At 43.4% G+C, this 13,846-nt stretch overlaps 1 long non-coding RNA gene across 1 annotated transcript; it reads right to left on the bottom strand.

Annotated features, from left to right (window-relative positions):
- LOC110435682 lies at positions 9,133-11,046 on the bottom strand. The gene is made up of 2 exons (XR_002453499.1): positions 10,691-11,046; positions 9,133-9,706 (listed from the first exon to the last, which is right to left on the bottom strand). It is a non-coding gene; the product is annotated as an uncharacterized LOC110435682 (long non-coding RNA).

Raw genomic sequence — 13,846 nt, 5'->3', positions numbered from 1 at the left:
ACTAAAACTGGATGATTTACTAGATACTTCTTGATTTCATCCAGAGCCAACTGCTGTTCTTCTCCCCAAACAAACTCTTGATCGGCTTTCAATTTAAGAAGAGGACTGAAAGCACGAATCCTCCCAGATAAATTCGATATAAATCTTCTGATAAAATTCACCTTGCCGATCAAGGATTGGAGCTCGGTTTTATTGGTAGGGGCCACTATTTTATTGATGGCATCAATAGATCTTCGACTAATTTCAATACCCCTCTGATGTACCATGAAACCAAGAAACTGCCCTGCCGATACGCCAAATGCACACTTGTTGGGATTCATCTTCAATCCATGCTTCCTTGTGCACTCCAACACTTTTCGTAAATCGGCAAGATGCTTTGAGAAATCTCCAGACTTAACCACCACATCATCAATATAAATCTCTACGAGCTTGCCGATGAACTCATGAAATATAAAATTCATAGCCCTTTGATAAGTAGCACCAGCATTCTTTAACCCAAAAGTCATGACTATCCATTCAAATAGTCCAACATGACCAGGACACCTGAATGCGGTTTTTGGAATATCCTCCTCTGCCATGAATATTTGATTGTAACCTGCATTACCATCCATGAAGCTGATGACCCGATGGCCAGCCGCAGCATCAACCAGTAGATCGGCGACAGGCATTGGGTATCCATCCATCGGTGTAGCTTTATTGAGATTCCTGAAATCAATGCACACCCGAAGCTTCCCGTTCTTCTTGTAAACCGGAACAACATTGGAAATCCATTCGGCATACCGACACTGCCGAATAAACTTAGCTTCAATAAGTTTAGTGATTTCGGCCTTAATATCAGGTAGAATGTTAGGATTACATCGGCGGGCTGGTTGCTGATGTGGCCGAAATCCAGACTTGATGGGTAACCGATGTTCGACAATTGATCGGTCTAAACCAGGCATCTCTGTATAATCCCAAGCAAAGCAATCTTTATACTCCTTTAACAAACTAATCAATTGTCGCTTACACTCAGGATCTAATTTAGCACTAATAAAAGTAGGCCTAGGCTTATCACCACTACCTATATCTACTTCTACCAAATCATCGACCGATGTGAATCCCTGGCCTAATTTTCCATCATCGGCGAATCTATCCATTAAAAACCATCGTCAGAACCGACTGCTTGGATCGGTGGAATCTCATAATCGGCAACTTTGAGAAAATCTTTCTCCCAAACTTCTCCTGAAATGCACCTGGTCCTTTCGTAAGTATCCGCTTCTGCCGATGCGATAACATAAGAAGAATCTCCTGGGACGATCTCAATCTTGTCACCTACCCACTGAACCAAGCATTGATGCATTGTAGATGGGACACAACAATTGGCATGAATCCAATCTCTCCCCAATAATAAATTGTAGGCACCTTTTCCGCTGATCACGAAAAAAGTTGTCGGCAAGGTTTTGCTGCCGATGGTCAACTCTGCACATATCGCCCCCTTGACTGGAGACACGTTTCCTTCAAAGTCTTTGAGCATCATATCGGTCTTGGTCAAATCTTGATCCCCTTTCCCAAGCTTCCGATATACTGCATACGGCATAATATTAATAGCAGCTCCACCATCAACTAGGATCTTGGTCATTGGCTGCCCATCAACCCTTCCTTTGAGGAACAAAGCTTTAAGATGCTGCCTCTCGTCATCGGCAGGTTTCTCAAAGATAGCCGTCATCGGATCCAGAGCCAACTGAGCTATCTGATCAGAAAATTCCAACTCATCGTCACTGGCTGGTGCAAGAAACTCCATCGGCAACATGAAGACCATGTTGACGCCTGCCGATGGACCTTCCCTCTTAGTGTCTGACGGCTGCCGACTTCCAGAGTTCTCTCCCTTGTTTAGCTCCTCTTGCCTTTCTCGTTGCAATCTCCTTTTCTGTGTCTTGGTTAATCCTCGAGGGCACCATGGAGGAAGTGGCCTTTGCCTTGCCGTTGGGCGTCGGTTCTCCCTTGACTCCATGCGATGCGTGTTAGCATCCCTGCAAAATATGAATTCATCGGGAACCCGCGCATCAGCCATTCCTTCGAGCTCCTCTTGGTTCCTGGGAAAATACTGGACACGGTCACTAAGTCTATTGTGCCCACTGAATCTGCCCCCCAGCCGGTCATGAACTGACACCCTTCCTCTGATCGGCCCATTAGCTCGCCGTTCATCATCATGATAACGCCGATCGTTCCTATCGTACCGATCATAACCGTTGCATTCAGGGCAGTCTCTGACAGTAGGAAGCTTGATATTTTCCTCCCAACAATGGATGAAGAATGGGCAATTCCAATGATCCCTGTGCCGATTCCACTCCTGTCGGCGTCTTTCTTCTTCCCGTTGATAATCTTCCTGCTGGCGCCGATACCGATCTTCCCGTTGTTGCCATTTTTCTCGAGGCCTCCTATGAGTTATGACGATACCAGATCGAGGAAGCCTTCCTGAGCTAGTTCCTTCCTGGACCAAGCCCTTACTTCTTGCATCGGCAGTAGTAACTTGATGCTGAGGATCTACCGATGCACTCTTCTCAGCTGTCTCCGACGTTAAGACCTTAGCCTTCCCCTTAGCATCCAACATGTTTGTCGGGAAAGGATGTTGGTCTATCTTCATTGGCTTCTGGGCTTTGGAACTGTCAAACTTGATTCTCCCTGATTCTATAGCCGATTGCAGCTGCTGTCTGAATACTTTGCACTCGTTGGTGTCATGTGAAGTTGCATTATGCCACTTGCAATATCTCATCCTCTTCAACTCTTCTGCCGATGGGATCACGTGGTTAGGTGACAGTTTGATTTGACCTTCCTGAAGTAGAAAGTCAAATATCCTATCGGCCTTGGCGGTGTCAAAGGCAAACTTCTCTGGTTCCTTCTGCCCAAAAGGACAAGACATCGGCTTCTTGTTTTTTACCCACTCTGCCAAACCGATTACTGGTTCCTCATCGTAATCTGAGCTTGTTGCTTCATCAACAAATGACACTTTCTTATTCCATGCCCTCTTAGGCTCGAAAGGCTTGATGTCTTGATCAGATATCCTCTGCACCAAATGACTTAAACTTTCGAACTCCTGAGAGGCATACTTATCCCTGATATGTGGCAACAAACCCTGGAAAGCCAAATCGGCTAGCTGCCGATCATCCAGAACCAGGCTATAGCATTTATTCTTGACCTCTCGTATCCTCTGCACAAATCCCTCAACCGACTCATCATTACGTTGCCTCAACTTGACCAAGTCGGTGATCTTCTTCTCATGAACCCCCGAGAAGAAGTATTTGTGGAATTGCTTCTCTAGATCGGCCCAAGTAATTACTGAGTTGGGAGGTAATGATATGAACCAAGTAAAGGCCGATCCAGACAATGATGATGAAAATAGACGAACCCTCAATTCGTCCCTGTTACCAGCCTCTCCACATTGAATAATGAACCTGTTGACATGCTCCATGGTTGACGTGTCGTCCTGTCCGGAAAACTTTGTAAAATCCGGTACCTTGTACCGATGTGGAAGCGGGATCAAATCATACGCTGGAGGATACGGTGTCTGATAAGAATAAGTGTTGACTTTGGGTTTTATCCCAAATTGTTCCCTCATTACTTCAGCAATCTTATCGGCCCAATACGCATCGACATCTTGCCGATGAGGCGGCTGCGGATCCGGCACTTGGTGGCGAACCTCCACGTGTCTGTTCGGGACGTGACCTGCATGGAACATTGTATTGGTCACCTGTCCTCCAATCTGCGGACCACCAAACTGCTGTCCACCGATTGGCTGTCCTCCGAGTTGCTGTCCAAAATTTATTGGTTGGTTGGGAATCCCCTGACCTTGGAACCCGGGATAGACCTGCCCTTGCTGGAACCCTGTAGTCTGATAACCCTGCTGGGGCGATTGTGGAAAGGCTTGCTGTCCAAGCCATCCATTATTAGCGTTCATCGGCATAGGTGCTGCCGATGATTGGTAATTGGGTACCGTCGTTGAATTGACATACCCCGACTGGGCCATAGGCCTCTGTTGCATGAGCATTGACTCTGCCGATGCGTTGGGCATCTGAAACATTGAATCTTGAGGATTCCCAGTGTGAGGCCTTGCAGTAGTAGTCGTGGTATACCGAGGACTCTGGTTCACCGGCGCATTGGGAGGTGCCGATGTCATAGGAGTTTTGCCCCTCATGTCAGTTATTTGTGATGTTCCCGGCGTCAACTCTGGAGGCATACCATAACCCCACCAGTTGGGAGGAAGAGTCAACCCTGACATTGCCGATGCCAACATATCTGTTGTCAGTTTATGCTGCCCAACTGAAATTTGTGGGTTGGTTGCCATCGGCATAGATAGTGCACCAGTAGTCCCCAATGTACTTGGAGGGATGGCAGACTGTGCACTTGCATTCGTCAAGGCAGCCGATGGAGCCGTGACCTCTGGTGCCGTTGGCTGATGATGGGAGGGCCCCACATAATCTGGCGGGATTTGTCCTTCCTTGAAAGTTCTTGCCACGGCGTTGAAAACCGTATTAGACAGTACACCAGCTTGGTTAATCAACGCTCGATTGATGGCATTGTCAACCATATCTTGAAGCTTGCCAGGATTGGTGTCAAAGGTGACCTGCCGTGGTGCCGGCAGTGCATCTTTCTGGACCACTTCGCCGCTCCTGTTTATGCTGAAAGACCTCAGGCATTGCTGCTTGAACTCTTCCATGGCTTGGGCAATAGCTTGCTTTTGCTCATCCTTGAGGTTGGCCTCCGTCACGGGGATGACGTTCTCTTGATCGAGGTCAGAGATCGACATGTTGATCTTGATCTTGAATCTGTCCCACCGAGCGTGCCAAAAGATGTGTTGATGCAAAACTGATCTGCAAACACAAAGGGCTAATACCCAATTCAAACGTTAAGGCGTGCCAGCCGATTTGACCTTGCTATCGGCAAAGGTGATAACTCGAATACTTCAGTCCTGACAACAGCGATGCGCCCGGATGTCACGGCTAAGAGGTACTCACGCGGAACTCGAGAACACGCCGAGCTTAAGTCGACGAATTCCTAAGAACTCGTAATAAAAAGAAAAAAGTATGACGAAGTCGTCGAAAAGTAGATGCTGGAATATGAGTAAAAACTTGTGTTTGATTGATTTCTTGATTCATTATTACAAGGTCCTAGGGTTTATATTTATACCCTGCTCAAAGAGCTACAACCAGACACGATTAGAACTCGTATTCCAAATTACACAGAATCCATATACAAAACGATGCAAATAATTAAGGAAATAATAAAACTATCCTTCGTGACAAACCGAAACTCCTTCACATGACAACTGGCAGCTTCCGGACTCCTCCTTCGCATCATCGGCAATCCCCTTGCCATAGTCATCGGCAGACCTTTTTATCCAGCCATCGACACCATATTACTGCCTGTGGACTTAGTCACATTCAACCTCTCCCTCATCGGCAACCATCCTCATCAGCAACCCGCATCGTACCGCCACCCTATCCTGCCATCCTAGACACGTGCCCAAAAATGGTGTCAACAGATTGATCAGAGCACGGTTGACAGCACTGTCAACCATCTCTTGAAGTTTACCAAGATTGGCTTCAAAAGTAATTTGTCGATGCATCGTCAATGCTTCCTTCTGGATCACCTCGCCACTCCTGTTGATACTGAAGGATTTCAAGCATAGCTGCTTGTAGTCCTCCATAGCTTTTGCCATAGCTTGCTTCTGTTCATCTCTGAGATTAGCTTCCGTCACGGGGATGACGTTCTCCAAGTCAAAATCGGTGTTCGACATGTTGATCTTGATGTTGAATCTCTGTCCCACTGGGCATGCCAAAACATGTGTTGGTGTAAAAGCTGATCTGCAAACACAAAGGGCTAATACCCGATTCAAACGTTAAGGCGTGCTAGCCGATTTGACCTTACAACCGACAAAGGTGATAACTCGAATACTTTGGTCCTGACAACAGCGATGCGCCCAGATGTCATGGCCAAGAGGTGTTCACGTGGAACTCGAGGATTCGTCAAGATTGACTCGATAAACCTCTAAGAACTTGTAGTAAAAAGAAAATATGTAGGGTGACGAAGTCGTCGAAAAAGTAGATGCTGGAATAGATGTAAAAAACTTGTGTTTGATTGACTGTGTATATCTATTACATTGCCACGGGGTCTACATTTATACCCTATTCGAAAGAGTTACAACCAGACACGACTAGGACTCGAATTCCAAATTGAACGGAATCCATATATAAAACAAACTCTAATAACTATGGAAAACATTAAATCATCCTCCACAACCGATCGGTACACTGCCATGAGTCGATCGACAACTCTTGCGCCTTTCTCTGTGACCATCGGCAAGCCACCTCTCATAGCCATCGGCAACCATCAGCACCAGTCATTGGCACGAATCCATCACCACTCCTGGACTTAGCCATATCCTGTCGTTTTCCCATCGGCACCAACCCTCATCGACAACTCTTCTGTAGACTAGCCACCACTTTCCTGCCTACCGATCTACACCTCATTAACTCCAAGTACGCGTCCAAAGATACGTGTCCAAAAAACGGTGTCAACAGTTTCTCTTTTGTACAGGTTGTTTCGAGACGTTGCCATAATCGGCAAAAAGGTCCGTCTCGATGTTAAGATGATACTCCAAGGGGTGAATCACTTCTTCCCTTGGAGGTGTTTGGGATTGTGGTTCAGGCTCGACAGCTTGTGATGTGGCTACTATAGTGTCGCCTGCTGAGATTTCATCCCTAGGGGCTTGGTCTTCCTTAGGGGCATCACTATGGTCATCAGTGTAGGGGGTGTTGTCTAGTATGGTTGATAGGACCACCCTATCTTCACCAATGGGTAATGAAGGAATGCTCCCTTCGATGCTAGATAAATGAATTTTGTGGAACTTTGCCTAAGACCGAGATAGAAATGCTGCATTAGCGTTGGCTCGGTTATGGCTAAGTTTGGGCCTGAGGTTGCTAAGTCTGTGATTCGCGCCCAAGCTGCACCTAGAGATTCCTTCTCTTCTTGCTTGAGCCACACGGGAAATGGGGAAGTAGGTAAGGCAAAACTTGGCTTGCAGCTTCTCCCATTCTCCGTCTACACTACCTACATAGCGAGAGTACCACCGTGTGGCTTTTCCCGTCAAAGAGAACGGGAAGAGCTTCCACTTAAGGGTAACTCGCCTCATCCCTTGGATGTGAATGCACGAGCAAAGCTGGTCGAAATCACGTAGGTGAGTATAGGGATTTTCATCTCCTTCTCCTGAAAATGGATTTTCATGAACCATCGCTATGAGAGTTGGGCGAAGCTCGTAACGAACGGCCCAAATGGCCTGAGAAGAACTAGGTGGCTCCATCTCAGCCCTCAATGGAGCAGGTAATCAAAAAGGGTAGTGTGATCCATTTTATGTGTGTATAAAAAGGCTCTAATCAAATAAAGATAAACTAACAATTTTTATCCTAGTTAAAACAACTACCATCTCTGGCAATGGCGCTAGAAAGCTTGTTGACACCAGAAGTAGAAAATGGATATACTGCAAGCGTATGGTCGTCAATGTAGCCTTCACCGGGAGTATTCTACGTATCGTGATTTCCACAGGGAACATGAAGTAAACTAACTAGATTCAAGATCGCTATGATGTGATCAAAGGATAAAGGTTGTGTATAGAGAGGTTTGACTAGCACTAATATCTTGTCGTTGTTGGTATAAATTAACTGCACTCCATTTAAATAGATTTAAGTAGGATTATCCGCAAGCGCACAGATATCATACCAGTGTCACATTTTACCTGGAGGTTTTAAATATCGAATCCAGAGGGAACAATTGTGATGATGACATAGGATATAGACTTAACCCTACAATAAGGCTAGATCATATCAAGAAAAAGGAAATAACTAATATACTCTGACTTCGACTTCTAGAAAACTCTGTATAATATCGTCTTATCAGGCAAGTAACCCAAATAGGGGGAGAATCAGAGTACCCCCCTATCAGGCACCTATAAGCCTATCAATCCTATCAACGGGAAATGAACTACAGAGGAATCAACGTAGCTGGCACCTACGCGAACTACCACTGTCTGGCTGATCAGGGGACATTCACAAGTAAACCTAGCCTAGGCACCACGCCTACACTATGAAATACTACTTCAACCAAGTAATGACCAAGATCAAAGCACTCAATATGAGTTGTGAACCAAAGAATGAATAAGAACAAGTTGCTTACTTAAAACTGTAGGGTGTTGACGGTCCTTAATGCTCATATTTAACCATCAATTAATCATGGAAAAGGATCCAAATGCAACCAACACCTAGACTTAGGGTTTTATCTGACAGAATTCCATGAGTTTTGGTGTTTGTCTATTTCTACAGGGGGTTATCAGAAAATACGGAAGAAAGGCCCACACGTCGGGTTTACATAGAGATATTAACGTGCCGCACAATTTTCTATCATCTAGAAGACTCCAGAAGCCACGGGACCGAAGCGGAGGCCGAGAGGACTCAGGGACAGGGCGCCCACCCTCCTTTCCTGGGCGCCCGCCCTCAACCAGAGTCCAATCACTACTAGGGATGTGTTCAACAATGACGTTATGCTATCGTCACAGAAGACACCAAAATCATCACAACAAGTATTTTGTGACGAACTTCTGACGAAAACGGTTTCGTCATGGAATGAGCATCATTGATTGACCACTGTGACGAAACATGAATTTTCGTCATAGATGTGCAATCATTCTGTGACGAAATGGGCATCATCACAGAATGAAATTCATTCTACGATGAATAGTTTTTGTCATTGAAGTACACCATTTTTTGTCATAACGTGTCGTTCCGTTAGCCTGCCAAACAGCGTTTGCCACGCTGGCAGTTGACGTGTCTTGTACACGTGGCATGTCCATGTGGCTGCTCACGTGGCTCGCCATGTGGCTGTCCTCGTGGCTGCTGACACGGCAGCTGGCGTGTCGACTTACGTGCCTAGTGACATGGAGGGTACACGTGTCCCTTTTTAACTAGTCCACATGGCATGCTGCAATTAGTCTACGTGTCGCTCTTTGGTTGGTTCTTTTTTCGTCACAAAACTACTTTCAAATCGTCACATAACAAATTTTAATATCATCACACATTGCTTAGAATTTCATCACTCACATGCTAATTTCATTACAAAATACAAATAACATTAAAATGAACAAAAGCTTGCACAAAGTAACAAATCCAGCATTCGACAACTGCATAATCTCATTTAAAAAGCAACATAAGTGCATGACCTTAGTTCACCAGCAACACTACTAAACTCGATTCGCCAACCACCACCAGCTATAAGTTTTGGGAAATTCCTACAACCAGCAACACAAGTTTTTGCCAAGCACTAGCAACAAAATCACTTGCACAGACCCTTTGCTCAATCAACCAGCAGCTACGAGCAACGCTCATGTCGAAGAAGAGTTGTTGAGGGACAAGATACGCTTGAGAGCGCATTGTTCTCCTCCATTGCCTTGTTGTTTATCTCTGTTAGCTTCATCTCCTGCATCTCCCTTTATCTCCCTTTGTGTCCTCTCCAGCTTCCATTTGATGCTACTGAGTTGGAGGATGCCGCTGGTTTGATGCCAACATTCTTGAGGAAAATGTTCAAGTTGTTCTTGGAGAGCACCTGGGACACAACCTGCACACTGGATACTCATGTCTCACCTTCAGCGACAAGGTTCTGCCCTCAAAGCTTCCATGTTGGACTGAAACAACAATGAGACATCATTAGTTCGTACTTAATGCATTAAAGTGAGGTAAAAATATCAAACAAGATGTATTTTAAAGAATATAAACAGAAAGATGTGTGCTAGAGAGAGGTACAAGTAACATGGACAGGTTGTAGCAAATTACATCAACAGAACAGGAATAGACCTAATGTGGAAACAATCAGTTGAAGTAAGGTCAATTAAAAGGACCAGATGTAAACAACAAGTTGTTATCAACCAAATAATGTAAATTAAAAGGACCGGATGTACTAGACCAGATGCAAACAAGTTGTCATCAGCAAGTTGTTCAATCAGTTCAAGTAAGGTAAATTAAAAGGACCAGATGTACTAGACCAGATGTATTTAAAAAATAAAAATATAAACAGCAAGTTGTTTTCAGGCAGCCCTGTTTCCATTTAGCTTGAAGAAAAACATCTTCAGAACAAGGAGCATTTACCCAAATCAGAAATCAACAGTCTTTTAGCAGTACGAGTAATAAACTAACTGATTTTATCAATAAACTAGTCTACTGTAGCATGAAAGTGATGTTGCATAAATAATAAGATTGAAATCACACACGGACTGCTGCAATCCTGCTCACATGACTTGCTAAAAAGCTACGCTCAATGTTTCTGCTGGCATGCAGAAAGAGCACGACGAATCTTGCTGACTGACAATGTTTTTTTTTTTTGATAAACGCTGACTGACAATATTGAACGCCTGCTGCAGCAGAGGCAAAGAAGACGGTATAGGATATCAACAATTTTTTAATAAGTATGAATAGCTAATCTAAGTAAGTACGGTCCACCAAGAATCTCTCTAAAGTCACAAAGCCCGCAAAGATTCATAGAAAAAAATCAAGCATAGAGAAAAAAATATAGTCCGACAGATCTCTGAAATCCTATACGAAATATACAACTTCATGCGAATTTCATGGGTAGGGGAAACGAAGTAGATGCTGAAGAGATCGACATGCCTTACAGAGGACCACGGCCGCTGGATCCGCCCGAGGCCGCCGTGGCTTACGCCGAGGTCGACGCGAACCTTTGGATCCAGACGCCTGGGTTCGCCCGACTCGGGGTCGCTGTTGTCGCGGGCACTGGATCCGCCTTAGGTCGCCGTGGCCGGGGTCCACATGGATGCCTGGATCTGCCCGAGGCTGGGGTCGCCGTGACCCACTCCATAGTCACGCTGCGACCTTCCCTTACATGTCACCGGGCAGCACCTTCAGCCCCGCATCCCATGGAGGAAGGTGCCGCTGGTGCTTGGGATCCCACGGGAGGAAGGCTGCCTTGGACCTGGAGAGGTAGCGGCGGCAGCCAAGCTGGAAGGAGCAGTTGTTTGATAGGGTTGTGCCAGGGCGTTTCAGTTTTATACCAAAAATAGTTGTATTGCGACTGTTCGATTGAGAATCAATGATCAGAAAAGAATGGGCTGAAGTAAAATGGTGGCTAAAAGAATTGTTTCGGCCCATGAGAGGTTATTATCATCTTTTCTAAAATTTCTAAATACACCACAAACTATAAAATACAAATCGTAATAAGTACGACCTAAGTGAGTCCTATGCACCGTAACATAATTTTTAAATAAACTAGACTACTTAATTCAAGATGACTACGAATTTGGAGGATTTTCAAAGTGATTTACTATTTTCTAATCTTTATATGATTTTTTTGCACAGTTTTCAAAAATAACTTCGACTTTTACTACACGGCATGTCAGATGATATCCAAAAATTATATAAAATATATATAAGAAGATATATTCTACTTAATCCTACATCCTAAAAATCCTGAGAATTTATGAACAATGTGTATTATGATTCTATCGGATGAATATATGATCAAACTAGAAGTTGTAGATCTTGATGAGTGCTGCAACTTTTATATTGATGACTACGTACTTAAGTTGAAATCTTAGTATATCAAAATCTTGATTGAAGTTGTCATTTTTAAAAATAAAAATTTGAATTGTTCAAACGAAATCACATGCAAAGACTGCCAAACTAATAGCAGTAAGAACACATTAACTTGGTAGAGAATGATTTTAGAAAAATTTAGGGAAAAATCATCATATTTGGAGTTAGTACGAGGGAGAAAAACTAGTTACAAGTTTTAGGTAGAGATTAAAAAGAGAAATCTGCTTCACAATGAGCCTTCCCTACTTACTTGATGAAATGCAATTAGTTGAGTGAGTAACCTACAGGTCCAACTATAAGTGCTCAAAATAGTAGAAAATGATTTTACACGACTACTGTAAAAAGAATGATCTAATTTGGAGTTAGTATGAGTCAGATAAACTACATAGAAATTTTATATACGAGCATTAAAAAGTCAAAAGCTACTGTTCTTACGATGAACTTCACGCGCTTGTTGTCTGTTGGCTCGTCTCGGTTGCGCTCATATGCCCACTAGTTGCGAAGTATAAACAAGATCTTAGTTGGTGTAGTGGTTGAGTCTGGTAGTTTCCACGAAGGGATCTCTGTGATCGTTTTTGTTTTAACTTTCTTTACATTTTTCTCTGGCGTTGAGCGTGAGCAGGTGCGGCCGCGCGGGAAAACAAGGGGTAGAGGGTCAGGAAAGCAATTTTCTAATTGAATTCGGGGAGGTGTCTGGGCCGCTGGCCGCGGCACCTGATCGAGTGGGCCTGGCTGTCAGCCAAGTACAAGGAGGAGGAGAGGGCGCACGTTAGTGAAGAGGGTTATTGAATAAAAAAAATCATTTTTTAAAAAGGAAAACAAAATCACGTGAAAGAGGAACATGATAGATTTTTTAAATGAGCTAGTAACGTGATAAAGATAGATTAATAGAAGACGCAATTAATTACTATTTTAAATTTTATGACCCTAGATTATATTCCATAATTCTAACTATTTCTTCCATGAATGTCGTTATTTGATTCCTTCTATACTTTATGAGAGAGAAAAACTAGTTACAAGTTTTGACTATAGATTAAAAAGACAAACGTTGTGTTCATGTTCTCGATTTTCCAGGGTATTTAATTTATTTTCCTGCGTGGCTCAAATCTGAGAATTTCTTAGGCCCTGTTTAGATGGAGGATGAAAATTTTTTAGGTGTCACATCGGATGTGTCGGAAGGATGTCGGAAGGGTTTTTAGAAACTAATAAAAAAACAAATTACATAGCTCGTTAGAAAACTGCAAGACAAATTTATTAAGCATAATTAATCTGTCATTAGCATATGTGGGTTACTGTAGCACTTAAGGCTAATTATGGAGTAACTAGGCTTAAAAGATTCGTCTCTCGATTCTCAACTAAACTGTGTAATTAGTTTATTTTTTTATCTACATTTAATGTTCCATGCATGTGTCCAAATATTCGATGGGATGGATGAAAAAATTTTGGGTGGGAAACGGGCCTCACTTAGAACATTTACGTCCGTACTCTTACAAAATGGTCAAAGAACCTAAATGTGCACAAGTGCGGTGTGACATTGTGGTTTGCTTGGTCGTTGTCGTATGAGAGGTATCAGGTTCGATTCCTATGTTTTATTTTTTTTTCTTAGGGAAGGCCATTTGAAATAAAAACGATAATCCCAAAGGGACGTGAAGGCATACTTGTTTGTTGGTGGTTTGTCTGATCTATTTTGTACCAAAGGTCTCAGTTTCGATCCCATCTTGTGATGACTTATTTATTGCCTTTTTCCTTCTTTTTGTAAACTATATGCATAAGTGATTGATAAAGCTCAAAATGCCTGTTCGGGTGGTTTGCTTGATCTGTTTTGTACCAAAGGTCCCACGTTCGGCGTCCATCTGCCACATTTTTTAAGAATTTTTTTTTTATGTTTTGCGCTACTATGTGTATTGAAAAGAAATAGACTACTGCAACCAAGCACCAATCAGTTGTTGTCCTAGTGGCTTGTGCACTTTGGTTTGTTTTGGAGGTCTCAAGTTCAATTCCGATACATGGATGATTTTTTCCATTTGTTTTTAATTTTGTTCCATCCCTATATACGCAGAATTTTTTGGTTGCAACAAACACAAATCCGTTGCAATAATACTTCCTAATTGCATCCATATTCTAAACTGGTGCAAAACTACCTATATATTGCATCAAAAATTCGATACTAACACAACCAAAGGCACATATCAACCTAGCAGCAGGTCGCGTGTTTGAAG

This window comes from Sorghum bicolor, chromosome 5 (genome assembly GCF_000003195.3).
Source record: "Sorghum bicolor cultivar BTx623 chromosome 5, Sorghum_bicolor_NCBIv3, whole genome shotgun sequence".
NCBI lineage: Eukaryota > Viridiplantae > Streptophyta > Magnoliopsida > Poales > Poaceae > Sorghum > Sorghum bicolor.
The sequence above is the reverse complement of the archived record's forward strand: the minus strand, read 5'-3'. Positions and strand labels throughout refer to the sequence as shown.